Source organism: Fukomys damarensis, unplaced genomic scaffold, assembly GCF_012274545.1.
Source record: "Fukomys damarensis isolate Sample0158 unplaced genomic scaffold, DMR_v1.0_HiC HiC_scaffold_13, whole genome shotgun sequence".
Classification (NCBI taxonomy): domain Eukaryota; kingdom Metazoa; phylum Chordata; class Mammalia; order Rodentia; family Bathyergidae; genus Fukomys; species Fukomys damarensis.
In genome coordinates, this window is record NW_022900925.1 from 34,282,462 (window position 1) to 34,300,052 (window position 17,591).

General features: G+C 51.9%; 1 long non-coding RNA gene across 2 annotated transcripts; it reads right to left on the reverse strand.

Annotated features, from left to right (window-relative positions):
* Positions 1–9,975: 9,975 nt before the first annotated feature.
* On the reverse strand, positions 9,976–12,441 carry LOC104859491. 2 transcript variants are annotated; one of them, XR_779403.1, is made up of 5 exons: positions 12,329–12,441; positions 12,005–12,220; positions 11,204–11,333; positions 10,573–10,666; positions 9,976–10,007 (listed from the first exon to the last, which is right to left on the reverse strand). It is a non-coding gene; the product is annotated as an uncharacterized LOC104859491 (long non-coding RNA). The 2 variants fall into 2 exon arrangements; XR_779402.1 differs by lacking the exon at positions 9,976–10,007 and having other exon boundaries at positions 10,103–10,666.
* Between the last annotated feature and the right edge of the window lie 5,150 nt (positions 12,442–17,591).

Here is a 17,591-nt window from a genome sequence, read left to right on the forward strand (position 1 = left end):
CAGGGAAGGGACAGGAGGCTGTCGTGCCAACAGCGAGGGTAGGCAGGCCGGCCGAGGGAATCCTCTGCGTATGACTTCTGCATGCAGACACTCTGGGTATCCATGCCCCGATCGGTAGCCAGGTGAACTGCGCCACCCACCTCTGCCAGGGGCACCACCAGCCAGTTTAACCATCCAGGCTCACAGGGCACTGGATACTTAGGCTTCAGGAGCCTGAGGTCAATTTGGGGAGCTGACCCAGTTGTTAGTGAATTAATATGACACAGAGGGGACTTCAGATTTTCTTTTTTGAGTCCCCAAAGTTTCCTTCCAAGTTTCTAAAACGTCCAGGAGCAAAGGCAAAATTAAATTTCATAGGCTAAAGACTCAGGGAGGCACACAGTTCTGTCTTGTGGGTTCTTTTACAAATGAACAGACCTGAAAAGGACAAGTAGTGCTCTAAAGTTCAGTATGGTGGTGAACACTGGTAATCCCAGCACCGCTCAGGAGGCTGAGGCAGGAGGATCGTGAGTTCCAGGCCAGCCTGGGCTACAGAGTAAAGCCTTGTCTAAAAAAACAAACAAACAAAAATACAAACAAGGACAATTGCTCTATACATAAGTTGCTTTAGTCTTCCATCCAGCAGGTATTAGAAGAACGTACTGTGTATAGTCCTAGACTTCACGGTTCAGGGGATTCAAAAGCACCTGGGATGCAGGCCCTTTAAAATTTTTTTTGTTTTGTTGTTGTTGTTGTTGTTGTTGTTTTGAGACAGGGTCTTGCTATGTAATTCAGGCTGGGCTCCAACTCACTATGTACCACAGGCTGGTGTCAAACTCATAGAGACCCTCCTGCCTCAGCCTCCTGAGTTCTGGGATTACAGATACGGGCCACCACGCCTGACCAGATGTAAATCCTCTTTAAAGAGCCTTAGTCCAAATGACAGATGACTGGGGCCAGGGATTTAGCTCAGTGGTGCCACTGTCTGCCTCGCAGGTGCAAGGTCCCGAGTTAGATCCCTGGTACCTAAAAAACAAAACAACAACAAATGACCAATGATTCATGATATTGAAGTACTTTATGTTGTTTTTCTTCTTCAGATTTCTGTCCCTTTTCCTTTGCCTTAGGCCAAAAATTAAATGAGGAAGCTATAAAATGGGGACGAAATAGGGAAAAGAAGTGGTTGGAAGTCAGAATATGTTCAAATGTTTTCCATAAGGAATCCACAAAGTAGTGTGGAATGTGCACAGACCCTAAAGAAAAGCATCCCTCAGGCTGGGGACTTAGCTCAGCCGTGCCGCCGCCAGCCTCACAAGCGCAAGGTCCCGAGTTCGATCCCCGCTGCCAAAAAAAATAAAGAAAAAGAAAAGCATCTCTCCCACCTCCTCCCTGTGGTTTTCTTGGAGAATTACTGAGCCTAGCTGTACCCTGCTTCATTTTGCAAAAGTATGCGAATGATGGATGATTGATTTATTCCATGGATCGCAGGGCTATGGACCAAAGCCGGAGTCTCACGCTTGCCAGGTAGAAAGAACACTCTGGCCGGCCAGGTGCAGGGTGTGTGCCTGCAGCTCCAGCTACCAGGAAGCCGAGGTGGAACAACTGCTCGACGTGATTTGAGATGAACCTGAGTAACACAGCAAGACCCCAATTAAAACAAAACAGGAAAGATAAATCATGAAAAGTAGAGGGGCTCCTCCATCTTTCTCTCCCTCTTCTCCCTCAGAATAATCTCTGTGACGTTGCTTACATGTCCCCTTCCAAAAAAAAGCCATGCACTTGTAGCACACATAACTCTAAGCCCGTGTTCATGTCCTCTTCTGTTGTCATTTATTTGCCCCAAACCATATCATTATGTACACACTGTTCTACACGCTGCCATTTTTTCATTTATTGAGGTATCTTGGACACCTTGGCCACCGTAGCACCTCATTCTTTCAAATGGCGATGTTGTTTTCTCTCAAGAGGACCTCTTATTTTGTTGCTACAAGTTGGCTTTTATTGTTGCAAACAGAACTGGGTTACCTGCTGGGGTTCTTTAAAAGCCACATGATTTTCTCATAAGCGACAGGATTGTGCCGGGAAATGACTTGGGGGCAAGGGGGCGCTGCCCAGTGGCTTCATGTCTGCCTGTTTGTGGGCCTTATCTTCTCAGGGAAGCCACTGCTCCTTTCCCTGTTCCTCTGAGCCTGACTGCCCTGGATGGAGTCCTCGTGGCTCCCACTGTTGAGGGCCTACTGGGTCGGCCCTGGGCTCAGGCTAGGGCTGGTGCTCATGGCTGAACGGTGTAGCGCTGAGATTCACAAACAGGAAGCCAGTCTACTTCCTCCCTGCCAGCCTGGTGCCCTAACCTCATCACCCAGTTAGGCCAGGGGGAAGGAGCAGCCTGGGAGTCAGGGGCAACTTCCTCCTCGGGGGCTGGGACAGCCTGAATGACAATCACACTGGGCTCAACTCTCCCCTTGTGGGAACCCTTTTCGGATAAACTCCACCTTGTTTGGGTCCCCTTTACCCCTTTGCTTCTGAGATGGAGTTTGTAGTTGTAGTACTGGGGGGAATGAAGCGAGGGCCTTGTACATGCCGGGTGAGTCCTTTGCCAGTCCTAGCCCTTCCCCTGCCTCAAGAAAATTTTGTTTTGGGACAGAATCTCCCTGTGTAATTTGGGCTGGCCTTGAACTCACTATGCAGCCCAGACTGGCTTCAAACTCCCAGAGATCCTCCTGCCTCAGCTTCCTGAGTGCTGGGATTACAGGTGTCAAATTCCATTTTGAGACAGGGTCTTGTTAAATTGCCCAGGCTGGCCTGGAACTTTCTTTCTTTCTTTCCTTCTTTCTTTCTTTCTCTTTCTCTTTCTTCCTTTCTTTCTTTTCTTTCATGTGTGTTTGTAATAATCAAGTTTATTTCTTTCTGTCCTATTTTGTTTCCTCCAAGACTTTAAAAACCCTTGTTCAAATGGTCTACCTTGTCCCATCTGTGCTACTCAGAGAGAAAGGGGTGGTGGGGAAAATGAGTGGGAGCAGGGATGGGGGCCAACCTCAAGGACAGGGGTCTTTGCCATCTCCCTGCCCTTCCCCTGTGGGTTCTGTCTTCATGAGGCAGCCTGGAACTTTCCATCCTCCTGCCTCCGCCGTGCAAATAGCTGGGATGACGGGCATGTGCCACTGTACCCGGCTTGAGATGGAGCTCTTTGTTTTGTTTTGTTTTCAGTTTTTGAGACAGGGTCTCACTATGTAGTTGAGACTGACTTGGAACTCACTGTGTAGCCCAGGCTGGTCTCGAACTCACAGCCATCCTCCTGCCTCAGCCTCCCGAGTGCTGGGATGACAGGCGTGCGCCACCAGGCCCGGCTCAAGATGGAGCTCTTTGAACTTGGGTTAAGCAGCGGTCTGGGTGACAGAGGCGTGAATGTTTCCTCCTCCCAGCAGCGCTGACACATCTGCCTTCCCAGTGTCTACTTCGCACAGCTGTGTTCATGAGGCACCCTTAGCAACCGACCAAACGGCCACCTCCACGAGGACCAGGACTGCAGAGGACAGCGGTGGAAATTCGGAGCAGACGACCCAGAAAATCAACGCCCCCATCCAAGAGTCTCTTCCGGCATCAGACAGAAGGTGCCTGACTTAAAGGAATTAGAATTTTAAGGGCCAGGGGTTTGGCTCAGTGGTTCCTCTACCTGCCTTGCAAATGCAAGGACCCAAGTTTGATCCCTGGTACCAAAAAAAACAAAAAGAAAAACCTGGAGAATTTTAAAAATACAGGTGAATGCCGGACATACCTAATGCTTTGGTGTGACTTAGAGCTCCACAGGTTAGGGTACTGAGGTTCCCGGGGCAAACATTGAACTTCAGACCACCGGTTACTTTAGAAAACTTTACATGAACCCCGTGAGTCACTGGTAGTTGTTTTGTAAAATCTCTGCTGTCAACCTGTTCAGCTGCTACTGTTTTTCTTTCCAAAGAAAGCTGGGTGAAGAAACCAAACTAAAAACAAAAAACAAACACTAACTATTTAAACAAACACTGACTGTGAAAATATAAACGCCCCGTTGTCTCCCCTTTGCAATTGTTTGGGCTTCAAATAAAAGTTTCTCTCTCAAACACCGGGTGTGCAAGGAAAGCATGGAAGGGCAGGGGCTGGAGTCCCACGGAGGTGAGGAAGGGGTGGCGGACTCACGGGCACTGAGATGGGAGATGGTTAAAGCAAGGGGGGCCGGGAGGGAGTGCGGGGTTCTCTGGGATGCATCTCAAAGCCCTGGGGAGGCTGAGGCAGGAGGGTCACCTCGAGTTTGAGGCCAGGCTGAATTACATAGCGAGAGCTTCTCTCAAACAAACAGAACAGGCCAGAGGCCGGGCCCAGTGGTAAGGGACACAAACTGTAGCCCTCTCGAGGTGCCAACATCCCTCCCCAACCCAGTCCCCATAGGACAAGAGGAGAGTGAAAACCTCAGGTTAAAAATAGTCAGCTTTGTTGTAAAGAGAAGTAAGCACAGGAAGGAAGTGTGGCAAGGTGCAGAGGAGTAGAGAAAGAGCCCCAGAGAAGAGAAGGCGGGGTTTCTAATGGCCAGAAGCGGACCAGGTAGGGCCGGAGCCACCAGGGGGTAGACCCAGGTGTCTGTGGGGTGGGCGGGCCGGGCACTGGTGGTACCCTCTCTCGTGTGGGTCAGGCACAGAGAGCTGAGTCCGGATTCAGGTCCCCTGAGGAGCCCTGGCTCTGGATTGGGGTGGGCAACACGTCCCTGGCCTTGGGAACCACCGCTCCCGTCGTGAAGAGAAAGCAGGAGCGAGGGGCCCCACGCAGACCCTGACACAGAGGTGAAGCCCGTCTCGCCTTCCAGCTGCATGACCTCAGAACGACACCTAATATTCCCGGGCTCCGGATTCATCTGTGAGAAGAGGGACAACACAGGTATCCGGGCAGCACCTGTGAGCCGATCCACCCGCGGCTGCGAGAACGGCACCTGCTCCCCAGTGCTTGTGACTGTGAGTCAGTGGTGCACACCTGTTATCTCAGCACCTGGGAGGCCGAGGCAGGAGGATCAGGAGGATCACTGAGAGTTTGAGGCCAGCCTGGGCTACACAGTGAAACCCAGTCTCAAAAGAAAACAAAGAAACACAAAGTGTCGGCTTTGAGGGCGGGTGGGGCGGCAGGCAGTTCAGGGGACAGATTGGAAAGTTCCTCACCATAACATCGCAGGAGACCTTTCCAGAGAGCCTACCACCAAATCTGGCCCAGAGGGAGCAGGGAAGGAGGGGTGGCGATCAATAAAGTATGGGCCCAAGTCCAGGGGAACAACAGAGCAGTGTAGTAAAAGTTTCTGCCACTGGGCACTGGGGCAGAGGGGCAGTGACTTCCTGTGCCCTCGGTGTTTGGAGAGGGCCAGGCAAACCGGTCACAGCAAGAATGGCGGCCCAAGCAGGAGGGGAATGTGTGACCCAGGGAGGCAGCCAGGCTGGTCTTGAACTCGCAGTGATTCTCCTGCCTCAGCCTCCTGAGTGCTGGGATCACAGGCGTGTACTGCCACGCCACTCTGGCTAAAAGAAGTTTTAGAAAAGTCAGCAGGAAGCAGCCGAGATGGCCAGGAGGTCACTGGACAGGACAGCAATCGCAGGTATGGTAAGGAATACAAGGCTCCCTTCAGACTGACGGGCAAGCTTTACTATTATTTCAGAATTAGTTTTAAGTTTGGTTTTCTGCAGTGCTGGGGACAGAACCCAGGGCCTCATGCACGCTCTGGGTAAGTGCTCTACCAGTGGCTACACCCTGGACCCTACAATTCTTTAATGTAGACACAGTTACAAGCCTCATGTGGCAGGCAAGGTCCCTGAAGGGCACAAGAGGAGCAGCAGGGGGCTTTCAGGGCTCTCCCTTGAATTTATGGTCAAAGCATCACAGCTTACACTGCCTGGTTCATGGACACAATGGACGCTCTTATCCATTTTGAGCCGAATTAACCCTTACAAAATGGTCAACGAGCTTAAAAAGACTGCTGTAGAGAAACTGCAGACTAAAACTCTCCTAGCCAAATGTGATGGGGCACACATTCCAGAACTCGGGAGGCTGAGTCAGGAGGATCGCGGTGAGTCTGAGGTCACTCTGGGCTACATAGTGAGACCCTGTCTCAAAAAAGAAAAAAGAATCGAACATAGACTTAAGGTGCCTGTTTAAATTTCATGACCGATGAGCTGTAGCACCTCAGTGTGGGGATCCTCATCTCACAGAGGGTTTGGTTTGGGCCAAAGTTCCTCAGTCGTGGGTTTTGGTCCCAGGGAACCACCTGCTTTCCTATTTTATCAACTGTCCACATTGGGAACCCCTGCGCCTGGTGTTTACCTGGGAGAACAAAGGAAGCTTGTATCCTGGAGTGAGGCTCACCTCTCCCTCATCACCTTGGTCCTACTCTTCCTCCTGGAGATGAAGGAAAGATTAGCTGTGCTCCCTGGAGAAAGCGTTAAGTAAACACAAGGCGCTCTGCTCTCCGTTTTTGTTGCTGTGATTGCCAACACTTGACAGCCAGCAGGGGCGTGGCTGCTCCCAGGGGTTTGCAGGAGCCAGCACCTCCGCCCAGCTTCTCACTACCTCCACCTGCCCCTCTCTTAGCGCCCCATGGATCCAAGGACCCTTGGGTGTGCAAGGCCTAGGGGGCATGGAGGCTTCTGTAATCCCAGAGCTTGGGAGGCTGAGGCAGGAAGATCACTCGCTGTAAGTTCAAAGCCAGCCTGAACTACATAACAAGACCCTGTCTCAAAACACAAACAAAAGTTCCTACTTTTTCAAAGCACGTTTGTGTGGTGAAGTTAGCGGGCCAGGGATGATTATCCTTCATACAAGGTGCTTTATAGGCACCATGGAGACACAAAGATGAGACTGTCAGGGCCCTGATGATCCAACAGGCGAGGTCAGCCCCACACTGAACCCCAGCACGAGGTGGGTGCAGGGGCTTGGGAGGGTCAGGCAAAGAGGGACTGGGGTGCCAAAGTGGGACGAGGATGGGGCTCAGTCACGGAGCCGATGACTCTCACCTGAGCCCTGGGGGTCTCACTGTGGGTCAGCCCCTTGGATAGGTGGGAGTGGGAGAGGCAGTTAAACCACTGAAATTTCAAAAATAAAACACGGCCAGTGCATTCATTTGCGGCCCATCGGGATTTTAATCGACCTGCAGGTGGATGCAGGCGAAGGTCCTGCTATCTGGACGCCAGGGCTTGTGGGAAAGCCCGGGGCCTGGGGCGGGCGGGCCACTCCTCGGGGAAAGCCCCAAGCAGCTTCCCATGGAGCTGGGTGCCGGCCGAGCCCCTGGCTGGACTGCCGTTCTTGGGAACCCATAATGGGCTGGGCTGGGAATGGCAGAGTGTGGGATCCTGCAATAAAACGGAGGGAGAGGAGCTCTGGCAGGGGCCTGCGGTGCGCGACAGGGCGGGCCCTGCATTCCTGGACGGTTAAGACTCGCAGCTGATGATTATCATTATTGTTCCTGCTCCGGCTCAGCTCCTCCTGCAGCTTTCATCAGGCGTCGCCAACCGGGGAGGGGAGGGCGGGGCGGGAGTCTCGTCTCCCCTGCGCACCCTGCCCTGGGCACTGCATCTCCTCCCAGAGCTGGGCAGATCCCGGCAGCCTGGAGGGGAGCCAGGGAAGGTGTCGGCTCCAGAAGAGAGAACCGGGCTGGGGCCAGGACTGCAGAGCATGAGGTCAGGCACTCGTTTTCACGTCTCTCTGGAAGGCTCTGTGGTAAGGGTGGCTCTTCCGCCAGCCCCCGAGGGAAGGCGATGCCGCAGACTTCCCAATGCCCAGCTCGCTCCCGTGGGAGGCCAGGTTCAGCGCCCAGACACAGGAAGAGCCTGGATCTCTAGAGATGGGCCAGGCCCGGGGGGGCAGCAGGGTGTGCATTGGGTGCATATTCGCTAACCCCGGGCTTCCAGGAGTGACGCGTCCCTGCTGGCTGACAGATGAAAGGGGAAAGGCGTGGTGAGGGGTGAACCCGATCCGTCCTTCAGCCGCACCTAGAGGGGACCCGAGGGGCTGCCAGGGCAGGCGGGGCAGCACAGGAGAGCAGGCTGAAGGCGGAGCAAGGAGGATGAGAGGCGGCGGATGCGTGAGACAGGCACATCTTCCACGCTCGCAGGCTCTCTGCACAAAGCCATTCTGCTCACGCCTCCCTTCCGTGGACTCAACACCAGAATCCTGGGCCGGTCCCACGATGTCCTCTTCTTCCCTGGCCATGTTCGGCCGGACCTGCCCTGGCCCCTGCCTCTGCCACCAGCTCGCCCACCAGCTCTCCAAGGTCACGGGGCAGCAGGGCTCCCCGGAACTCTTCCTGGTTCCCTGACCACCCAGCCAGCCGGAGTGCTCAGTCCTCATACACGAAAGCCCGCTCTTGAGCTCGCCAGGGTGACCAGGCCTTCCCACTTCCTCCACGGACTGTGACTCTGACCAACCGAGCACACAGCTCTGCCGAGCTGTAAGGCCTCTCTATCCCTGACCCCAGTGGCCTCCAGTGGCTTCCCAGTGCTCATCAGGCACCAGTGGAACTCAGGGGCTGTTTTCCAGGACCTCGCCACACATCCACTATCCAGCATGCAAGCACCTGCAACGTGGCTCTCTACGTCTGAACGAAGCGCAAAGATCTTTTTGGGGAAGTCATTTCCACATGCAGATTCCACTTCCACTGGACCCTTGCTCTGCTCCGGGCACTGTGGCAGGTGCTACACAGCTCTTGCGGTGACTGGGGACGGATGTGCTCCTTGAGAGGGTGGACAGAGACCAAGGCCGGAAGCAGAATGTAATGAGGGGCAGACAGCCTAACCACCAGCTTCACGCGGCAGAGTGAGCCTCACGGAGAGGAGTGGGGGTGCCCCACGAGATGCCCCCCGGCAGGAGCCAGAAGGCACGAATGAGCCTCTCTCCCTTCCCGAATTCAGTATTCTTTGGAAGTGACAACAGGACACAGTGGCTGGATTTTTTTTTTTTTTTTTAAAGACAGGCCCTCACTATGTAGTTCAGGCTGGCCTTGAACTCATGGCGATCCTCCTGCTTCAGCCTCCTGAGTGCTGGGATGACAGGCTTGCACCACCACACCTGGCAAGGGGGAGGATTTAGAGTCTAAAGTTTCCAAGCCCTTTGGATCCTGAGAGTGCGAAGGGCTGCAAAAGGACCTCACAACTTTGCTGGGAGTTAGCAGGCACCGGCTGCTGGCATGGACCCCGGGTGGCCCTCTGGGAAGGTGGGCAGTGGACTCCCCTCTCCCTGCACTGCCCAGATGGTGGAGCTGCTGTTTGTGAGACGCTGACCCCACACGCAGGTGTTGTGACTGGAGTCAGTGTTGAACCAAATCACACTGGCAGAGAAGTCTTCAGCTGTCTCGCAAGATGATGCTGTGAATTCTACTCCCTTGCTTGTCTGCCACCCTCTGGGAAGTGGAGAAAATAAGACAAACTTACAGCAGTCTCTATTCCGAGCATTTCATAGCCATGGGTATAAAATGACTAAAGTCAGGAGCCTTGGATCTAAGAGTCCCATCTTCTCGCGCGTCACCATCACACATGGGCACTGCTGTGTACGGCACAGCAGTGGGGAGAACAGACGAGGGCGGAAACTCGCTGCATCTGAACACAGCCCTGGGGCGCACTGGAGCCCCCTCCTGAGTGCCCTTTTCTCCCCATTGGTGCTTCTGTCACCAAGGCACCAGGCAGAGGTGGGGGACACGTTCCTGGTCATGGAACAGGGATGGGTCCCAACAATGCAGGGGTGGGGTTTGATCCAAAGCCCAGCAGGAAGGTGCTCCTTTTGAGGGGTGTCTGGTAAGAGTGCCAGTGACTGGGGCACCATGGGGAGAGGGGGCCAGAGACACAACACTGTCAAAGGCTGAGCCCCAAGTGTTGGGAGCTCCCTCGATCAAAGAGCCAATGCCAGGCGTGGTGGTGCGCACCTGTCATCCCGGCACTGGGGAGGCTGAGGCAGGCAGGATCATGGTGAGCTGAAGGCCAGTCTGGGCTACACGGTGAGTGCAAGGGCAGCCTGGACTATGGAGCAAGACCCTGTCTCAAAAAACAAACAGAAAAAGAAAAATTACAAAGTAAATCACTCCAAAGGCAAAAGCTTCCTTTCTTTCTTCCTCTCTTCCCTCCTTCTGTCATTTGTTCGTTCGTCCCTTCCTCCTCCTCCTGTCCCTCTCCACCCTCTTCCCTTCACGCTTTCCTGGGGGATCTGTAGAGCGGCAGAGCACGTCCCACAGAAAGAACGCTGCTGAGCTGGGGATGGAGCTCAGTGGCACCGCGCATGTCTCGCAAACGCAAAGTCCTGAGTTCAATCCCTGGTACCACCAGAAAGAAAGAAAGAAAAAGAAAGAAAGGATGCTACTGAGCTGGCTGGAACCCTCACAACCTCTCTGAGTCCCACGAAACTCCATTAAACCGTGCAGCTTAGTAGGATTATAACACATCCTCTGTTCTCCAGCTGTGAAATACACACAAGTCCAGTCTCCCCGCCAGGGTGTTAACGGCCAGAGGGCACAGACCCAAACCCACTTCCCCAAATCCCTCAGAACACCGTGCACGGTCTCTCATCTTCTGTGTCCCCACTTCCTAGTTGGCACCAATGAACCTGCAAACTCTCTGTTTCCCGCTGACATTGTTCCCCAGAGAACTCCCGGGTTTGGGTGTTGATCTCCCGGCAGTTTCTGTGCAAGCAGGGTTCCCTGATTTAAAAAAAAAAAAGACAGCAGTTCAATCTGAATTTCAGGTTAAGCAGCAAACAATAGATTTCAAATATTACTGCATTTGAATCTCTCTTTCCCTGAAAATAAGATGCAGCTGGAAATTAATCAGCCTTGAAACCTAGAGATCAAAATTGCTGGCCCCATCAGCCTCTCCATGCCTTACCTGCCTTACCAAGTAGTCACCAAGCAAGGAAAGTGATGCAAGTGAGGTGAGACGGGCCAGGATTTCTGATCTCTAGTTTTTCCAAGTCTGATTACATTCTGGCTAGGCCTCATATCCGGGGGAAACGCGGTAGTGTTTTGTCACCCAGATTATTTGATTAACCATAATATTCCATTCCTCGATACCATATAATATAATAAACTGGATATTCGAGCCCTGAAAGTTCCACTTCCTTCTCACGGGGACTTTCTTTGCAGTAACAGAGGGAAGAGAAAAAAGGCCAGGGTTCCAGAGGAACGGTGAGGGGACAGGTCAGAAGAGTCGGGACGGGGGCCTGGCACGGTGGTGCTCACCTGCAGTCCCAGGACTCCGGGCGGCTGATGCAGGAGGACAGGATAAGTTCCAGCCCAGCCTGGGCAAACTGGTGACTTAGTGAGATCTTCTCTCAAAAGGGTGCAGGGTTAGGGGATCCGGGGAACGCGGCTGTGTGAAAGGTCCTGGGTCAAAATCCCCAGTATGGGGATCGTGTACCAAGCTCTGCTTCTCATGAAAGATTCGGAAAGGCTCTGCTCCTCCTGCGGATCTCACCTGGCTCTTTATTAATGGCGAGATCATTTTTGCTCCCCATGATCTAAGGACCACCCAGGATACCCACGAAGCTGAACTACACTGAGATTTCTTTCTTTTTCTCCCTCCTTCCTTCCCTCCCTCTTTCCTGTCTCTGTCCCTGTCTCTCTACCCGCCCCATTGAACCTAGGGTCTTCACACTGAGCTACATAATCCTTAGCCATACACACACACTCACACACAAACACACACACCAGGGATCGAACTCAGGCCCTTGCGCTTGCAAGGCAGGTGGGACACCACTGAGCTAAATCCCTGGCCCTGCCCTTTATATATTTTTTTGGTTTTTTGAGACAGGGTCTCACTATGTAGTTGAGATTGACCCGGAACTCACTATGTAGCCCAGGCTGGTCTCAAGAGATCCTCCTGCCTCAGCCTCCTGAGTGCTGGGATTACAGGTGCACCACCATGCCCGGCTTGCCCTTCATATTTTTTGAGACAAGATCCCACTAAATTGCTTAATCTGGGCTCCAACTTGCAATTCTTTCGTCTCAGCCTCCCCAGTAGCTGGGATTATGGATTTGTACCGATGCTCTTGGCTCTAGATTTTTAAAAAGGCGCTCTGCTGAGCATTCAACCTCGGCATTGCACACTTGTCCAGAGTAACGACGTCGACGTGGCCATCTACGGGATGTGCAGTCTGTCTTTGGATAGGGACAGCTGCCAGCTGCCACGTGTCCCAGAAGTGCCAGCATCTTCCGCATCCTCTGGAAGCCCCATTTGCTCTTTAGGAAAAGGCGGCCCTGAGGGCCAGGGGAATTAATGACTCCGTGTATACAATCATCAGGAACAACTTGCTCCAGATAAGGCCTCATTATCGTTAATTGTTATTATTATTGTTATTAACCCACCTCCTATGAAAAACTGCCACAGCCTTGCTCATGACCTCAGGTCAGGGGTTTAATTAATCCCGCCGTTGAGTACTGAGCCCGCAGGCAGCACGCGGCCGCCCCCACAGCCCCACATCCGGGCTCCACACCTGGCCCCGCCCACACGGCCCCGCCCCTCCGTGGCCCCGCCTCCTGCAGCCCCTAGTTTCCCGGCCCCATAACCTCAAAGGCCTCCTCTGCCCTTTCCTGTCCCGCGGTTACCTGGGCCACCCGGCCCCCGCAGAGCCAAGCCTGAGGGAGATTGGGAAAGCTGAGTGAGCCCCTGAGCCCTGGCCTCCCCTGCCCGCCCAGACCGTCCTTGCTTCCCAGGTCTCCTATGTCTGCCCCTTGTGAACTGCAGGGCCTGTACCCCAGGCGGTGGGGCCGGTCGGGTGGGTTGGCTGGTTTAGGGTTACGGAGTTTGGCACTGACTCCTCAGCCCGGTGCAGCTGCCCTCTTTAATTAATTAATCCTTTTTTTAAAAATCCCAGTTGGACCTCAGTGCATGCCTTTGGGGCATATGTCACATCGATTACAGACAACAATTAAGCGCGCTGCCCGAGAGAATCTGGAAATCTTTTTTTTTCTTTCTTTTTTTAAAGTACGGAGGATTGAACCCAGAGCCTCGTGCATTCTAGGGAAAGCTCTACTTCTGAACTACATCCTTACGCCTTGCAAAAAATATTATTATTAGTAGTAGTATCATGATTACTATTTTGAGACAGGATCTAACTAAATTGCCCAGGCTGGCCTCAAGCTTGCCATCCTCCTGCATCAGCCTCCAGAATAGCTGGACCCTGCTGCATGAACAGACTTCACACAGAATGGGGTCCTCCCACCTTAGATCACGCTGCTGTGAATAGACCCCGAGGCGGACCCTCCAAGGGAGGAACTGAGCTGCCCCAGGTCCCTGAGAGATAGCAGGACTTTTACCCTGCGGGGTCCCTCCCTGGACAGCCCAGGTCCCTAACCTCAGGGTTCCTCTTGGCCTTTAATTAGACATCTCAGGGCTAAGGTATTTTTTGCAGGTGAGGTAGTGTGGCCTCATTTCTGTAGAGTGCGACCAAGGTCCTTCAAACTCAAGTCTCCTCCAGGTCAGAACTTGCTAGGAGGCCCCTCTACCACTGGGATGAGCACTGGACTGAACTGTCATTTCTCTGTGCACTGGTCTGTCCAGCACAGCGGACTAGAGAAATGGTTGAAGATGATTTTTTAATGGCTCTTGACTCCTACCTTTTGATTCCTTACCCTGGCCCTTTCTCAACCAAGTTTCCTAGAACAGTGAAGATGGGAGTTCACTGTCCATTTACAACTATTTTTCCATATACAAAGATAAGTAGACAGAATGGGACAGGCCCAAGAGCTTTCTGCCTGACAGGAATGGAAACAACATTTATAGACCCTGGAAATTTGCCTTTCCTTATCTACGTAATCCACTTACTCATTGGCATGTGCTACTAACTGTAAATCGCTCTGTCCTTTCATGTTTGCCAACGTCCTGGCTGTCCATCTGAGCCCAAACTTTCAGAGGGCAGAGACCATGTCTGTTTGATTTGCTTTGTATGGTGTCCAGCAAAGGGCTACAGTATGGTGTCACCGAGAAGTCCTGGACTTGGACCCTGGAAACCCAGGTTCTATTTCTAGCCTCGGGACTCATTTTTAATGGCTGTTTAAAAAAAAATTGTGAGACCATTTTTTTTTTTTCCGGTCCTTCCTATCTGTGGATTGAGGCAAGGATTACATGAAGTTAATGCAAAGATGAAATAATGTTACATTCCCCCATTCCTTTAAAAAATGTGTAGACATAGATAAACTTCTAAAGAAAATTAGCAGCTGGTGTGGTGGGGAATGCCTGTAATCCCAGCACTCAGGAGGCTGAGGCAGGAGGATCACTGTGAGTTCGAGACCAGCTTGGGCTACACAGTGAGTTCCAGGTCAGTCTCAACTACATAGTGAGACCCTGTCCAAAAAACAAAACAAAACAAAAAAAACAGACATAAGGGGCTGGGGATTGAGCTCAGTGGTGCCACTGCCTGCCTCACAAGTGCAAGGTCCTGAGTTCGATCCTTGATACCAAATAAAGTAAAATGTAAAAATTAAAATTAAAAAAAATTTAAATATAACAACAGACATAGGCACGCACTGTGCAGTGTGGCACACACACAAACCCTGTGACCAAAAAGCCATGGGGGCCCAGCTTTCTAGCTGTCTCTGGACACCATGGACAAAACAAGAAAAAGTGACAAGAAAAAGTGAAAAAAAAAAAAGGAGTCTGGGAAAGCTTTGCCCATTCTGTAAAAGGGACAGTTTCCTTTAATGAGGCTTCAGGATGAGAACTGGATAGTGATTCCTGGAAAGAATGGAAATGCAGTGTAGGAAAGAACACAGGTTTCTAGGGTGGATTCCTAGCTGTCAGATCTGGACGTCGCTAAAAGCCGTAGAATCCACTCCCTCACACACTTTTATATATATATATATATACAAAGCCTAAAAGGTGAAATGATTGAGCAGAGGTCAAAAATGAGAATGTAGGTGGTTGTGGTCAGGAGTCTGGCTCCTGTCTGGAGCTGTAGGATGGGCTAGTGGTAGTTGATGGACATCCAGGGACCCTTAACCATGGCCCCTGTGTAAGTACAGGTGTTTTTTCAGTTTTTGTTTTTTTTCCATACTGTGGGTCAAACCCGGGCCCTTTACACTGAGTTACATCCCCATTCCTTTAAAAACTTTTTTTTTGCGGGGGGTACTGAGGATCGAACTCTGGCCCTTGTGCTTGCAAGGCAGGTGGCGAAACCACTGAGCTAAATCCCCAGCCCAAAAACTTTTTTTTTTTTTGAGACAAAGTCTTTCCACGTTGCTGAGGCTGGGCTCAAACTTGAGATTCTCCTGTCTCTGCCTCCCAGAGCCCTGCACCACTACACTCACAAGCCTGCACCACCACATCTGGCTAGGGGATTAAGAATTATTATCCACCAAGTGTACAGCCCTGAAAACCTAGAAGCAAGGGAGCGCAAGGAGCTTGTATCAGGCACCTAGCTCATCTTACTGGGTGGGAACAGAATCTCTGCCACTGTTTAAATTAAATGTTAAAAAGTCTGGAGGACTCTCAAAGAGTGCAGAAATTTTAAAAACAATTGTTTAAAAGGGGGTGTTCTGCTCATTTCTGCCCGCTGTGTAATGAAAACAGTTAGTGAAAAGCTAGCCAAGGCCAGGAAACCAGGACAACAAGGCCAATCTTCCAATGAGGCCAGATGTGGGTGCTCAGAGTTGCCTGTGATGACTGCCAAACTTCGGTGTCAACAGCCCGATCAAGGGCGGCCTTGGAGGATTTACAGAAGTAGTGACTCGGTGGCAGCCCCTTCCCTGTGGTAGGCGCGTGGAGGGGAAAGAGGAGAAGGGAGTAGAGGAACTGGCATCTCTGAAGGGGACCTTGCTGGCCAGGTGGGGGCCCAGAGCTTTCCCAAGCACCAGCCACCAAGCTCTACAGGGCAAGTTCCAGGGGTCCAGAGAGAGAAAACAGGAAAAGCCAAAGGTCCGGAAGTAGAACTCCGGGACACCAGCTTTCAGTCCACAAGAACAGCTGGCAGGTTTTCAGAGCGGGTTGGCTTCATCGTTGAATGCACCATTCCAACATTCCTTGGCCTTCACTTCCTTGAGTGAGACTAGTACCTGTCCTGTCTACCTCCCAGGACCCACAAAAACAAAGACCCTAAAGCGCTCACTCTCCGAATGCAAAGTCGGGTTATTACCACTGCGGTGCCTGGGAGCCCTGCAGCGTGGGCTGTGAGCGCCGGAGTCACAGCTCTTGGAGGACCACTTTGTTCTGCAGCCATCATGTTCCGCAGCACACTGGTCTTCCAGGTGGACAGACTGGGGATCGAACTCAGGACCTTGCACTTGCAAGGCAGGCGTGGCACCACTGAGCTACAATGCCCCCCCCTGCTAAGTTCTTTCTTATGTTGACTCTGTTTCTTCTTTTACTACTTACGCATCCTTTCTCCTGTTCTGCCTGAACCTTGTCTCTCTGCCCGCTGAAATAGTTTTTAGCGTTCACTCATTGAAAATACTTCTCACTGAAGAACAAAACCCAAAGTTGCCAAAGCTATGATCTCTGGAATCTGGAGGCCAAGGGCAATAAAAGCCAAGCATCTGTTCTTTGAAGGGGCCAAGGACAGAGTCAGCTCTTGGACCCCTTCATAAAGTTTCAATCTTTCTTAACTTTGTCCCAGACACAGGTCATTTTACTCCCTGCAGGATATTTCTTGGGGAGGGAGGTGCCGTTTGGGGGGGAAGTAACTATATTCATAGTAAAAATGTTCATGTGCTGTTGAGTTTAGCTTTAGTCCAAGAATATCCGTTAAATGGGAGCTTTTCAATTTTTTTTTTTTTTTTTGGTACCGGGGATCGAGCTCGGGCCCTTGCATTTGCGAGGCAGGCAGCGGAACCACTAAGCCAAATCCCTAGCTTATGTGTGAGCTTTTCATAATGGGAGGTGTTCCAATTAAGATAAGACTTGGACCTCTTTTGGGAAGGTTGGTTTATGGCGGGAGAGGGTCATTCTGACCTGGGGGTTGTGGCCCTGGGTCCTCCACGACCCAGGCCTTCACCTCACCAAGGCGTTCCGTCTCCCTGACTCCCTAAGCACTTTCAATTATGGACTCTCTCTCTCTTGGCTCTGAACTTGGATAAATGCTACCTTGTTAGCTAATAGTACCATTAATTATATTAATGATTAATAGCTAATTAGTCATAATGCTGCAATACTTAGAATGGAGGGCTCCTTTCTTGCAGCACTGCTGTCTGGGGCGTGCACACACGCCCTTCCCTATTCTGGGCCACAGGACAGCATGACTCTAACTCTGTTTTTCTGACCACCCCGGCACTCTGTAAATTGCTCCCGTTTTATTAGCTGTCCCATTCTTCTGGTGAATGACCGCTACTACTTGCATGTCACCTCTTTCACTTCTGTCCTCTGTCGCTCACGCTGCCCTCCAGTAAAAAGCAGGCCGGCGGTCAAGATTTTTAAACTTTATTCCACAAGCACTTCGACCCATTTTTTAACTTTCGCCCCCCTTTCCCTCTCCCGAGTGCGAACCGTGTCCCCAGACCCCCTCCCCATTTCGGGGAATCCCATAGGCCCCACTCACAGCTCTCCCCCACTTCGCGTTCCGGCTTCCTTTCTGCAATCACGCCCCCCGACCCAGGGAAGCGGCGCGCATGCGCAGCCCACGCCTTTACCTGGGCGCTC